This window comes from Eulemur rufifrons, chromosome 7, assembly GCF_041146395.1.
Source record: "Eulemur rufifrons isolate Redbay chromosome 7, OSU_ERuf_1, whole genome shotgun sequence".
NCBI lineage: Eukaryota > Metazoa > Chordata > Mammalia > Primates > Lemuridae > Eulemur > Eulemur rufifrons.
Window position 1 is genome coordinate 280,343,744 of NC_090989.1, and position 13,212 is coordinate 280,356,955.

Consider the following 13,212-nt stretch of genomic DNA (forward strand, 5'->3'; position numbering starts at 1 on the left):
CTGGGAAGAGCAGGAGAGACCCCCCCATCTTCTGGCCACTTCCCATCTGGCCTCCTCCAGCCTCCTTGAGTGCAGGTCTGAGTGCAGGGGCCACGGTGTCCCGGGTTTCAGTTCTGGGCCTGTCACCCCTTGCTGCGGGAAGTGGCTTTAACCTCCCTGGGCCTCAGTTTCTCCCCCTGTGAAATGAGGACAGTATTGAAGGTCATAGATTGTTTCAGACCTTGCCTCAGCCCTGTTGAAACATTAAACAAGCAGAAAATGCGCAGCCCCCCCCCCCACCCCGGAAGGCACTGGGCTCAGGAAGAGATTCCGCAGGGGGGTGGTCAGCGGAGACTCCACACTGCTCCTGGGATGAGCAGGACTCCTCCCCTTCTCCTCCAAGAGCAGCTGGGTTTACTTACGTTAACCCTCTGCCCTCCCTCGCCCCACGTGGCTCTGGCAGAACGTGGACTCGAAGGTGGGTTGGCAGGGTGGGGCTGAGCTGAAAAGTGGGCTGTGGGCTCCCCAGGGACAGGCTCTTCCAGCGCCCCCAGCTGACTCGGGACATCAGCACCGCTGACATGTGTGTGCTCTCCATGTGGGCCGTCCTAAGCCAAGCGATTTCCCACCCTGGCCTCTGAGAGAAGAGACAGACTAGGGCTGAGACCTCGTATGTGTGCAGACCATTTGGGTTGTCCAGAGTCTGCTCATAGATCTTGTTTATAACAGTATGTAATGAACAAGTCTCTCCCCCTCTTGAAGCCTCAGTTTTCTGATCTATAAAATGGGGCTACGGTGAGTTATCAGTGAGCTAAGGGCGTGAAGCTGCCAGCGTGAGCCTCACAGGGCAAACCTTCACCAGTGTTAACTCTTGTAGTCGAGGGTTGGTTGTACCCAGCAATCTCCTGCCCCCATGAACATCCTTCCATGCCTGCTGACATTAGGTGTGGCCCTGTGACTTGCTCTGGCCAATGAAATGGGAGCAGAGGTGCCCAGCAGAAGCTCTAAAAGCTAAGCTGTGGTTTCACCAGCCGCCCGGATCTTGTCTCTCTCGTTGGCACATTCCAGACACAAGCCGCAGCTTCAGCTTGGATCCCAGAGTGAAGATGGGAAGTGAAGCTGAGTAGTGGGGCAGAGACAGTCAAACTGTCACCAACATTAACCCTGGATGCAAATAAACCTTAGCTATGCCAACCCACTGATGCTTAGAGGATGTTTGTTACACAGCATAACCTAGCAAAAGCTGACCAACACAGAAATTGGTACCTAGAAGTAATGGGCTAAAACAGATATGTAGCCTCAGCTCTAGGGACAGGTAACAGGTGACCAGCAAATAGTTACTGAAGGCAGGAAAGATGGTGACCCGTGTTATACAGTGGAAAACATTTGGTAAGACTCTTGCCTGTAAGAACTTCCAAAACTGATACTATTCTGCACTTGTGGCTTTGGCTGAAGAGCCTGGGAAACAGAACATGTCTCTCATGTCTTCGTTGCTGGGGACGGAATTGTGTCCCCCTCCAAAAATGTATATGTTGAAGCCCTAACCTCCAGTACTTCAGAATGTGGCTGCATGTGGAGCCCAGGTCTTTAAAGTGGTAATAAAGTTTAAATGAGGTCCTCAGGGGGGCCCTAATCCAATATGATTGGTGTCCTTATAAGAAGAAATTGGGGCCAGGTGTGGTGGCTCACGCCTGTAATCCCAGCACTCTGGGAGGCCGAGGCAGGAGGATCTCTTGAGCCCAAGAGTTTGAGACCAGCCTGAGCAATATCGTGAGACCCCCCCCACCATCTACAAAAAAAAAAAAAATTAGCCAGGTGTGGTGTGCACACCTATAGTCCCAGCCACTCAGGACGCTGAGGCAGGAGGATCGCTTGACCCCAGGAGTTTGAGGCTGCAGTGAGCTATAACACCACTGCACTCTAGATGGGGTGATAGAGCAAGACCCTGTCTCCATAAAACAAAAAAAAAAAAAAAAAAAGAAGAAGAGGAAGAAATTTGGCCATAGGCGTGTTCGGAGGAAAGATGACGTGAAGGCCATCCACCAGCTGAGGAGAGAGGCCTGGAACAGCTCCTTCTCTCGCAGCCCTCAGAAGGAACTGACCTGCTGACACTTTGACCTTGGCTTTCTAGCCTCCAAAACTGTGAAACAATAAACTTAAGTCCCCCAGTCTGTGGTAGTGTGCCCTAGCAAACCAATCCACTGCCTGTCACAGGCCCTGCAGACAGAGATACGCTCTGAGGGAATTAGCCTGTTTGCAAGCAAGGATGAAAGAGAAAGAGAAAACCCAGAAATTCCTAATTTGCAGGGTTGAAAACTGCAACTGTTTCTCCTCCCTGTCCAATGAAAGAGAAACCATGTGACTGCCCAGTGCCGGAAGGCCGCAGAGTCCGTGGGAGGAGGCAGAGGACCGTCAGGAGCAGGGCCACCTGTCCTGCAGGAAGCTGAGCTTGGTCCTGTGCCCCGAGCGGGGAGAAGGGCTGGGGTGGCCCGTGGGAAGCTGAGCTTGGGCACAAACGCCTTATCTCCGTGGTGGGAAAAGGTGCGGTCCGATCCCCCACCCTGACAACCCAGTGGGATTGTGGAGAACCCAGGGCCATTTCTGGAACATCCTGCTCTTTGCATAGCAAGTGGGGAAAGCAGACACAGCCCCTGCCCCTCTGGCAGTCAGTCGCTTCTGCAAAATTCAAGTGCCAAATGACATTTTAGTAAAACTTCTGACATATTTGCGCTTGGAACACAAGATATGATCTTGGAGCAGATAAGAGTGTTAAATTTATCTTTGTCTGTGTCCCCAGAAATGTATTGTTTGCGAAGTCTGATTGTGAATTTTAAACTTTCTGTAGACTCTTCAAAGTGGGTGCTCCAGAAATAGTCAACAAGGAATATCTGGCACTTAAGAAAAAAATAATAAAACTAAAAAATGCTGTGTGTGGTGGAGGCCAGTCAAGACTCAGGCTCAAGGTACAGATTATGCCGGGGCGTGGCCATCATGCCCTTTGTTGAAACCTCGGAGAGCTCAGAGAGAGGGTCTGGGAAAAAGCTGGGTGTGTCTTTAGCATAAGGAGCAGGGTGGACAATGACGTTCTGAAGAGGGTTGCGCTGCCAGCTGCCCGGAAGGAGGCCGTGACTGTTGACAACTTCAAACCCCTCTGGGCCCCAGTGGGCAGAGAGCAGCCCAAGGAAGACGCTCCGCCCCAAGGAGGGGCCCCTTCTCCAGGGTCCTCATCCCAGGTGGCCGAGGAGATGAAAAAGGAAGGTCTCCCAGGGGACGGGGCCGGGCCCAGCTCTGAGAGGGCACAGTGGGCCTGAGGAGGCGTTTTCGTTCACCCAGCGTTGGTGGTCCTCGCTGTATCCACCACTCAGAATTGCGGTGGCCCCGTACCCGCGACTGGCCTCCCGTCCCTCCCCTTCCCATCAGGGAGTGTTTGCGGGGCAGCCTTCCCCCCCACCATGTGTTGAGAGTGTGTATCCGTTCGCTGGGGCTGCCATAACACAATCTGCGTGGCTTAAGTAACAGAAATCTATTTTCTCACAGTTCTGGAGGCCAGAAGTCCATGATCACAGTGTCAGCAGGGTGGGTTTTTTCTGAGACCTCTCTCCTTGGCTTGCTGACGGCAGCCTTCTCGCTGGGTCTTCACGTGGTCGTCCCTCTGTGGCGATCTTAGTCTCCAAATACAGGGCTTCAACATAACAAATTTTGGGAGGACCCAGCTCAGCCATTAACAGTGTGTGAGACCAGGAAACTCCCTCCCACCACCAGCACGGCTTACAGGTCTGCTGTGAGGAGACGCATCGGCTGGAGTCACTCGCCTGGCTGCCTGCGTTTAGCTGGTAGCCAGGCTGGCAGGTGCACAAAAGCTCGCTTCACCTGCATGGCACGTTGATGCTCCTCCACAGGCCTCTCCGTCCAGGTGGCCCTCTTGGGCTTCCTCACAGCATGGCGGGTTTTTCACAGCGGCCGGTTTCCAGGAGGAAGCACTTCAAGCAAGGAGAAAGCAGGTGCCTCCAATCTCTGCAGCCTCAGCCTCAGAAGTCACACAGCGTTGCTTCTGCTGCGTCTGGCTGTTGAAAGCCAGTCCTGAGGCCAGCCCAGGTGCAGTGGAAAACACCCCATGTTTCCATTCGAGGAACGGCTGTCTGCAGCCATCTCCAACCCACCTCAACCGTGCAAGAGAGCGCGAGAATATCTGCTACCAAGACAGACGGGGACAGTAGTAGATCGGTCATTGTTCCCAACAATTCACTGTCCTCCCAGTGAGAGGATTACCCACGCTTGTCCCATCTCCACGTGATGCACAGGCCTCAGGGGGTGGAGTGCACGTCCCCTCCTCTCACCAGGCTTGGCCACGTGAATTGCTTTAGCCAGTGAACGAACCAGGAGCAGAAGTCATAGCAGGACATCCAGAGGGGACAATTCAAGAGCCATCGCGTGGGTTGGCCGGCCCGCCTGTGCTTTCCCCGTGAAGAGAACAGTGTTTTCCGGGGGGCAGAGGGGAGAGACAAGCTCCCCTGTTCCATACAGTACAAATCCAGTTGGTGAGACTTGTATCCATCTTGAGGCCTTTATATTTTTACAACATCTCTCCATTTTCATATATTGAAAGCCCCTACATTCATTTGTTTTTCTGGAAGTGACACCTAGCAAGTTTGGTATCTCAAGGCACCACCCAATCTTCCTTAATCCACAAGAATTCACCAAGGGCAGAGAACCTGGGAGGTCACCCCACCATCGTGTCCAAGCATGCAGTTGGCCATTGTTCCCGCGATATGCAGTGGGCACCCTGTGTAGTTGGCTCTCTGCAGGTGTGTGTAGACCCTCTGCCAAGTCCCAGCCCTAAGCTGAGTCCTGACCCCAGGACTCCTCCTGGCTCTCACCCAGGAACACTGTGGCTCAGAGAAGTTAAGTTGACTTGCCCAAAGTCACTCAGCTAGTAAGCGCCAGGGCCAGGATCGGAACCCACTTGGCTATCTTGCTCCAGAGTTCTTGAAGACTCTCCTGCCTCCCACCCTGTAAGTGGGCTATAGACACTTGTCAAGTGGATGAATTAACCTCCCAGAGGTTCCTTTGGAAACCTGAAAGGTTTTGCATGCAGTGACAGAGGTGTCCCAATCTCGAGGGCTGACTAAAATTCACAGAAACTGGGGGCAGGGTAGGATACACCAACTGGGGTCCACTCCCTCCCCAGCTCTCCTTCCTCTGCCCTCAGAGGAGCCTTTGGTGTTTGTATGCAGAATGTGGAGAATGTGTAAAAACGGTAGTGACGTTGACATTTCTGGAGAGATGTCAATGCCCAGCCACTGTTAACAACTATGTCAGAGCCTTCCATAAACTCACTCGTTTAATCTTCCAGGGATGTAATAAGGTTACCAACCATCATTATTCCCATTTCACTGATGAGATAACTGAGGCAGGGAATGGGTTAAGTCCATGTCTATCAAATTCTCTGTGATGAAGGAACTTTTTTTTTTTGTAGAGACAGCATCTCCTTATGTTACCCAGGCTGGACCCAAACCCTTGGGCTCAAGCGATCCTCCCGTTTCAGCCCCCCGGACTAGCTGGGATTACGGGCTTGTGCACCACCACACCTGGCGCAGGAACTGTTAGACAAAATTTTCCAATCTATCAGGAATGATATTTTTATAATATACACAGTCACAAGGGATATAGGCGTGTCAAATTGCTATGAAAGTAGCTAAATGCTTGTTCTCAGTTTTATATTATCTTGTCATGTCCACAAACAGTGCCTGGACCAGCACCCATGTGCAGACCACGCTTTGGGTAGCGTGGGGTCAAGTGACTGGCCAGAGGCCACACGGCAGATGAGCGCTGGGGCAAGGATTCGGACCCAGCCTGGGCTGTGGACCACTCACTACACCCGGGGGAGACACAGGGAAGGGTTTGGCCACTGAATATATTATGTAACGAATACTCGAGGAAGAAGGGAGAGGACAGAGGGGAACAGAAAAGGCCCACAGACTGGTTTCAGGACTGATCAGGAGGTTTGGGCACGTGGGAAAATCCAGGGCTTCTACTGAGAGAACTGGAGCAAGGACACAAGCTGGCAAGAGCAACGCATGTGGGGTGTGGACCAGACCCCTTCGTGGTTCTCTGGGAGTCACAAGCATATTCAAAAATTGATTTAAATGACCTGTGACTGCTGGTTGTCAAGTCCCTTGAGGCAGAGACTGGACCATGTGAAACCCCGCCTTTTATTTGGGCTACACCGGCATTAGCTTAGGTTTCTGCACCTCTCTTTCCACTCCCAAAGGTTTTAAAACACCACTAAAGTGTTACCTCCTGAGGCTTCAATGAATAAACAGATAAACGATCAGATGCAAAGTTGTCCTTACGTGCCACTGTGTGCAAGGCTCAAAGCAAATGCTACAGAGGAGGGAACCAACACCTCCAAACACCAGGAGTGGCCCTCTCTGGGGGATGGATGAGAAAGGTGGTATTGTCTTCATGGGGCCTATCAGTTTTTTCTACAATAAGCAGGTATTAATTTTACAGTACGAATGAGATTACTTTGGCAGAAACAAGAAGTCCAGGCCGGACATTCAGCAGTCGGGCTGGAGAAACGACGCTTGGCTCGTGGAGGGCAAGGCTGCTGGCGCACGGAAGGTGCTCAGACCATGCTTTCGGTTAGATGTCGTCACGCACCCGGGTGGGAAAGGAGGAACCGGCCTTGCCTAGAAGGGTTCCTTTCCTTTATTTGTCTCTTTATCTATCGTCCCTGTGGTGCCGCTGTCCCAGGTCTGGAAGCTTGCTGTGGGCAAGGCCAGGCTGCTTCCCTCTGCTGGCCCTGGGTCTCTGATGGCCACAGTTGGCTCCCCTGTGCACGGCAGAGTCAGCTTCTGCCCGGATGGTTGTCTCCTCCCAGCTCTCTGAGTGTCTGGTCTGTTCCGTTCCCAGGGGGACACGGGACGGGGAAGGCAGACAGCGCAGCCTCAGGACCTGCAGAGGACGGACAGCACAGACGTGCCTATTTCCTGTCCCTCTGGGTGTCCGTGGCCTGCCCCCACCCTCCAACTTACTTCCCGTCACCGGCTGGTCCCCGGCCACAGCTCCAGCCCTGCTCTCCTCCTCTGGCTGCCTCAGCTTCAGCTCAAGGTCAAGGAACAAACAGATAAACCCTTTCCCTGGAGCCGGCCACGGAGAGGACGCCTCCAGCTAGAATCCAGTTCTGAGTCAGGGCCAGAGCTCTCTCTTTCCTGCGAATGTGAAAACGGGAAGGAAATTTTTGCGGCCATAAAATCAGTAAAAATGTTTTGTAGGCAGAGAGAGGCCAAGCAGTTGGCTTTGGTTTAAGACACAAGTAGCAAATAAAAATGGTCAGGTTTGGGGATGGAGGGTCTGAGGGGTAAACTGCAATATTCACGCAGCTCTAACAGTATCGTTTCGCCTGAGGGCCAGCCAGGTGGGGGCCATGGTATGGAGAACATGCAACTGCCCCCGGCTCACGAGGACAGGAGGACGTGGGCGCCCAAGTGGAGTCAGTGTAGGGGAACCAAGCACTGCAGACTCAGGACTTTCCTAGGCTTATGGCCATGATGGTCTAGTGGCTGGAGCCAGGACCGTGGCTTTGGAGACGCAGCGCGGACAGCAATGAACTCGATGGATCTTGTATTTGAGCCAGCTTGGGAAGGGTCATATGGGCCGTGACAGGGACTTAGGACTTCACCCAGAGGCCAGTGGGGAGCATGAGAGGTTGAAGTGGGGACAGAGTGGTCCAGCCTGTATTTTAGGAAGCCCCCTCTGACTGCGCTGTGTATGGGCCTTGCGGAGAGAAGGCTGCTGCAGGGATCCATGTCCGGCCCCGCGCAGGGGGAGTCTCAGATTCAAGGTATGCCAGGGGCAGAATGGGCGGGTCCAGGTGATTGACTGGATATGGCGGGACACAGGGGAGGAGCCCCACACCCAGGGTCCCCAAGAGAATCAAGGGAGCACAAGGCTTTAGGGGGAGGATACACACTTCTTATCTCTTCAGTATGTTTTGAGCTTTGGCCAAGTACCATGGGCAGGACACCAAGAAGGATGAGGTGCCGCCCTGTCCCAGGCCGCTGGAAGTCACGCACTGAAGGGAGACCCGTGAGGGTGGAAGCTCGGGGCTCTGACCGTGGGCACGTGAAAAACGCAAAGGACTCGGGCCAGCGGGGCGGGTGCTATAGGAGCTTGACGAGGCCTATTTGGGAGGGTGGGTGGTCAATGGCAGAGGACTAGGACCAGGACTTGCTGCTGTATGTCCCCTTCCTCTCCCGCCATCCCCTGCCTGGTTCTGTGCGGGGTGGGCTGTCCCAGCCTCACGGCCTGGCCCTGCTGCCCACTCTGGCCTCCGAGTCAGCCTCTCCGGCGCTCCGGTGAGCCACCCTCTCTGGAGCTACAGCCAGACATGCCCTGATGTTCCCTAAGGCCTCGGTCCCCTGTCCCCTGCCTCCTGTTCACTGTGGGGAATCCCCTCCCTCCCACAAGTAGCCCATGGGCCTGGCCTCATCTTCTCACCCTGCTCGGCTCTTCCTCCTCGAAGCCTTTCCCAGGGCCCTGAGGCTGGGGGAGCCTCCCCCGAGCTGAGGAAACAGTCTGCGGGTGGATGTGGGGGGCGGGTGGCTGGACGGGGGACAAATCAATGGATGGATGGAAGAGGGGGACAACTGAGGATCTAGACGGACAGATGGACGGATGGAAGAGCAGACGGGTGGACTGGGCAGGTGGGGCGGGGGGCAGACTGGGCAGAGGGATGGGCAGGCGGTGGAGGCGATGCTGGCCGGGCGGACGGGGAAAGGAGCCAGGCTGCCCCAGGCTCTCAGAGGCCTGCGGGAGGCAATGGCACCCAGGGCAGAGGTGGAGGGATCTTCTTCTCCTGGGGCCTTTCTCCCTGCAGCTTCCTCAGGGCTCTCTCCTCCCCACACTGGGTGGAACCGAGCCCCGGGCACTGGCACCGGGAACTGTCTTCCATGTTACCCCTTCCCCATAACTCTTCACCCTGTGGGCGGCTTTTTGCCAACTGGCCTGATTATTGGTAATGACCTGGACTTCGGGATGGGAAGAGTTGAGGTCTTCTCTACACATCTTCTCTTGCCTCCTGCCTCCCCCTCCTCCCTCTCCTCCTCCTCATCCCCTGTGTCCTTCTAGCAAAGCCCAGGATACCCAGATGGGCTGGGCGAGCTGAAGGCACCACCCTAGCCGGGACCAGCTACCCGAGCCAGGCTGCCCTCAGCTCCAGCAGGCCCCACCGCCCGCCCCACCGCCCGGCAGCTCCGATTTTCAGCTTGGGTTTGATCGGCTGCCAGGATCTCCCAAATGTCAGCTGCAGCGTTAGCATCTTTAAGAGAGCGCCCGAGGCGATCTTTAAGCTGGGAGGCTGGGGCCCATGCTGATGAGAGGAGCTGCTCGGAGCTGACAGCTCTGCCTCCTGCCTCCCCCGCCGGCTCTGGACTCTTTGGGCCCGGACAGCACCAGCAGTCATTGTTAAGCCTGGCTGCGCAGGGCCTTGCCAGGAGTTGCAGTCAGTCCCCACAGCAGCTCCCTACCAGGGAGCCCCAGGAGGACAGGGAGGGCCTGTCCTGTCATCCTGTGTCCAGCACAGGGCGTGACCCAGAGGAGGATGGATACATAGCTGTTAATTGAATAGAACGTAGGAACCGCCAAAGCACCTGAAAGGGGCGAATGCTGACAGGGCGCTTTCTCCCCTTCCCTCACCTTGACGGGGAGATGCTCAGGGTGTGGGGACGTGGGCAAAGGTGTCCCAGATGCAGCATATGGATGGAAGCTGTGTGTCCGTGGGAAAGTTGCTGGCCCTCTCTGAGCCTCAGCTTTCTCATCAGTGAAAAATGACAGCATGCCAGCCCCGCGGAGTTGTTGGGGGGATCCCGCGAGAAGCCACGGGAATACCTGGTACTGTGCCTGACACGTGGTAGGTACTCGGGGAGATCAGCCCCTCCCCCTTCTCACTGAGGAGAAATCTGAAGGACTGTCATCTTTTCTAAGGCCTCAATGTTTCCCTTCCAACCCTCAGAAGGATCCTCCTTTCCCAGTTGTCCAGTGTCACACAGCCCAGTGCTTGTCCTGCTGGTGCTTGGCCCTGGAGCTGGGGGTCTTGGCCTGTACCACAGCAGCCTCTGGTGCCCATGGCCTGCTCTCCTGTCCCCCGGTAACCCACGTCCCTTTGCAGGGTGGTGAGGCTCTGGGGGTGGGCTAGCGCCTTGGTCTTTGTCCACATCTTTGAGGCCTCCCTCTTGAGGCTGCAATCCCCAGGTAGAAAAGCAGACTGACTCAGGAAAGGAAAGAAGCAAAAGAACCCAGAGTCCAATTCCCACCCAGTGGAGGGGAGCGGGGAAGAGGGGCGGCCTGAACCTCTGCCCCTGGAGCTGCAGCCTCGGTGGGACTGGTTGGCAGTCGTGTGCTGGACCGGAGGTGGGAGCTGTGCGCTTCCGCGGAGCACACATCGGCAGCTCACGTAAACAGATGTTTCAGAACGGTTGTGGGATAAAAATAAAATGAATGGATGAATGGATGGTGGGTGGGTGGCAAGTGCACGGATGGAAACATGGCTGCCTGTGTAATAGGTGGACAGGTGGGCGGAGGGCGGATGGCTATATGGGCAGGTGGGTGAGTGAATGAATGCGTGCATGGCCAGGTGGATAGGTGGATGGATGGATGGATGGATGAGTGGATGTACGTACAGATGGGAAGGTGGATGGGTGAATGGGGTCAGAGTGGTGAATAGATGGCTGTACAGAGGGGTGGATGAGTGGATGGGAGGATGGGTGGGTAGGTGAGCAGGTAGGTGGAGGCAGCACTGGCATAGCAAAAAGCACCCTGAATGGGGGTCAGAAAATCTTGCCTTTGCCCTAATTCTGCCCCTAATGCCTGTGGGATGTGGAGTGAGTTAGCTGTCCTTCTTGGACCTCAGCTTCCTTATCTTGCTAACGGGCAATAGTCCCTGTCCCCAACTCCCCAGGGATCACTGTAAGATCCCTGGATTATGAGTGCCCCCAGGCACATGGCCTCACCAACCCCACTGACCCAGCCCGCCTGGCCCTCGTGCCTGTCCTGTGATGAGTTTCCTCTTTCCTGTGTCCACAGGGCCTTTCCGTGCGGTTTCCGTAAACATTTTCTAACAGCGACTCAGGGAATCGTGTTCACAGCAAAATCCCACACGGGAAACATCCATGCCCCTGAACTTGGGCGAGCCTGGCTGGTGTGGGCTGGGGTTAAGAGGCCATCTATGAGGTCAAGAAGTAGGTTCTGATGCCAGCTCTGGCACTCAGTGCGGTGGCAAGTCACGGCACACCCACGAGCCTCACCTTCCCCATCTGAAAACTGGAATAACAGCAGCACCCATCTCCCAGGGTGGCTAGGAGGCTCCACCACGAAATGCATTTGGGGCGCCCAGCCCAGTGCGGGGCCCAGGCCAGGCTCAGGGAGGCAGAGCTGCCCTCGCTGTCATCTCCGCTCTGAACCAAACAACCTCCGCCTGTTGTGAAATGAGTGTCCCCCGTGCGTGCTATGGAAACCTGGGTGCATACAGGGTTCTCAAATGGGGAAGGTTCCAGGGAGTCGGGAACCCCGAGGAACAGGCAGGCTCACAGCCACGGCAGCCACTTCTCACGCCAGCTCTGTGTGGCCGCTCTGCGGCCTGAGGACCACATGCACCTCGTCCGGGACAACCAGGGGCTGGTGCTTCCTGCTACCAGCTGGGTGACCCTGGGCAAGCCATGCCACCTCCCTGAGTCTGGGCTTCCTCCCTGTAAAAGATGGGCCCAGAGTTACCTACATGCTTTGCACTTGGCTTCCACGTCCCCTTCCGGTTTGCTGCCTAGCAAGGAGGGTGAGGTCAGCACCCTTCCCAGCTGGAGCTACAAACACTGAAGTCCAGAGAGGTTCCGGAGCTGACATCTGTGCTGAGCTAGGATAAAAGCAGAACGCCTGGCTGGGGAATAGGGGGGCTTTGCTCCCAACCTGTCCTGAGGACCCCGCTGGAGCCAATGGCCGGGCTCTGGAGCCCTCGTCAGCCCTTGACCCCTCCTACTGCTGCTCCCTGCCAACGGGTCCTCGCAGTGGGGCCTTAAGAAACTGTCTATGACCCCCACTCCCAGGAGACCCCCCAACACTCGGCTGACCCAAGGGACACCCACAGAGTCCACGGGAGGTTAGGCAGCCCAAGTAACAGGGTTGTTGGATCTGGTGCCCCCTCAGACCTCAGTTTGGGAGAGGTGCCCATGTGGATAGGGTAGGGACAGAGGAGCCCCAGGGGCAGCAACAACGGAAGGTCCCAGCCCCCTCCAGCCCTGGGTTCCTTCCTCTCCTTCCCCAACTGCTACTGACTCTGGTTAAAATGGCACCTCCACCATCTGTCATCCCTCCCCCACCCGTGGGCATGGCTGTGACTCGGGGGCTGGCTTGCCTCATAAACAGGCGGCTGGCGGGTCCCCAGGGCCGAGCGGGTGACAGGCCTGGTGCTGGCAGCGATGCCCAGCCAAAGGCTGGGGCTGGAGGGCCCTGAGGGCAGCGGAGCTGGGAAAGAGCCCACCGGTGGGCAGGCAGGACACCGGGTACCTTGAGGGTTCCGAGCATTAGGGAGCCTCGGCGGTGTCCCGCCTCCCAGGCAGCTCCAGGCCCCCTGTCCCAACTGTGCCCACCCCTGCCCCAGCAGCTCCAGCTCGGGCTCTCTCACATGCTCCCGCCTTGCTTCTGCTGCTTAGAGAATTTCAAATCAATACTTGCGTGAGGGGCTCCATGGATCCTCCCTACTGCGGCTGCCTCCAGGGAGCATGCAGCGTGCCATGAGAATCTTTGCTTTACAAGCAGGGAAACTGAGGGCAGGGAGCAGGGCAGCGGGAGGGCATGGGTGGAGCAGGACTCACCTCCCCCCCCTTGTCTCTTCCTAGTCCCGGTTGGAGGGGGAGGGGTGTCACAGGGGCCAAATGCCCGAGCCCTGAAACTGTAAACAAGCTTCCCCATCTCAGTTTTCCCATCTGGGGAATGGGGGAGTCAAGACTGCTGGAGGGGGGGGCTCGTTCTAGGAGCCAGAGAGCATTTGGGGACCTGTCACTCTCTCATGGGCCCCACATCCCTCCACCAGGCAGGACTTGGGAGGGGAGCCCGGGAGGGGCTGGGGGCAGGCGCCAGGGGTGTCTGGGCAGGAATCTGCCAGGTCAGATCCCGCGGCCTTCCTTCCCCGCAGTTCCCGCTTGTCCCTCCCCGGCACGGCGCTGCCAGCTGCCCCTCCTC

At 56.3% G+C, this 13,212-nt stretch overlaps 1 long non-coding RNA gene across 1 annotated transcript; it reads right to left on the reverse strand.

Annotated features, from left to right (window-relative positions):
* Positions 1-5,562: 5,562 nt before the first annotated feature.
* LOC138388523 (uncharacterized) lies at positions 5,563-12,840 on the reverse strand. The gene is made up of 3 exons (XR_011234132.1): positions 11,756-12,840; positions 7,017-7,193; positions 5,563-6,936 (listed from the first exon to the last, which is right to left on the reverse strand). It is a non-coding gene; the product is annotated as an uncharacterized lncRNA (long non-coding RNA).
* Positions 12,841-13,212: the final 372 nt, after the last annotated feature.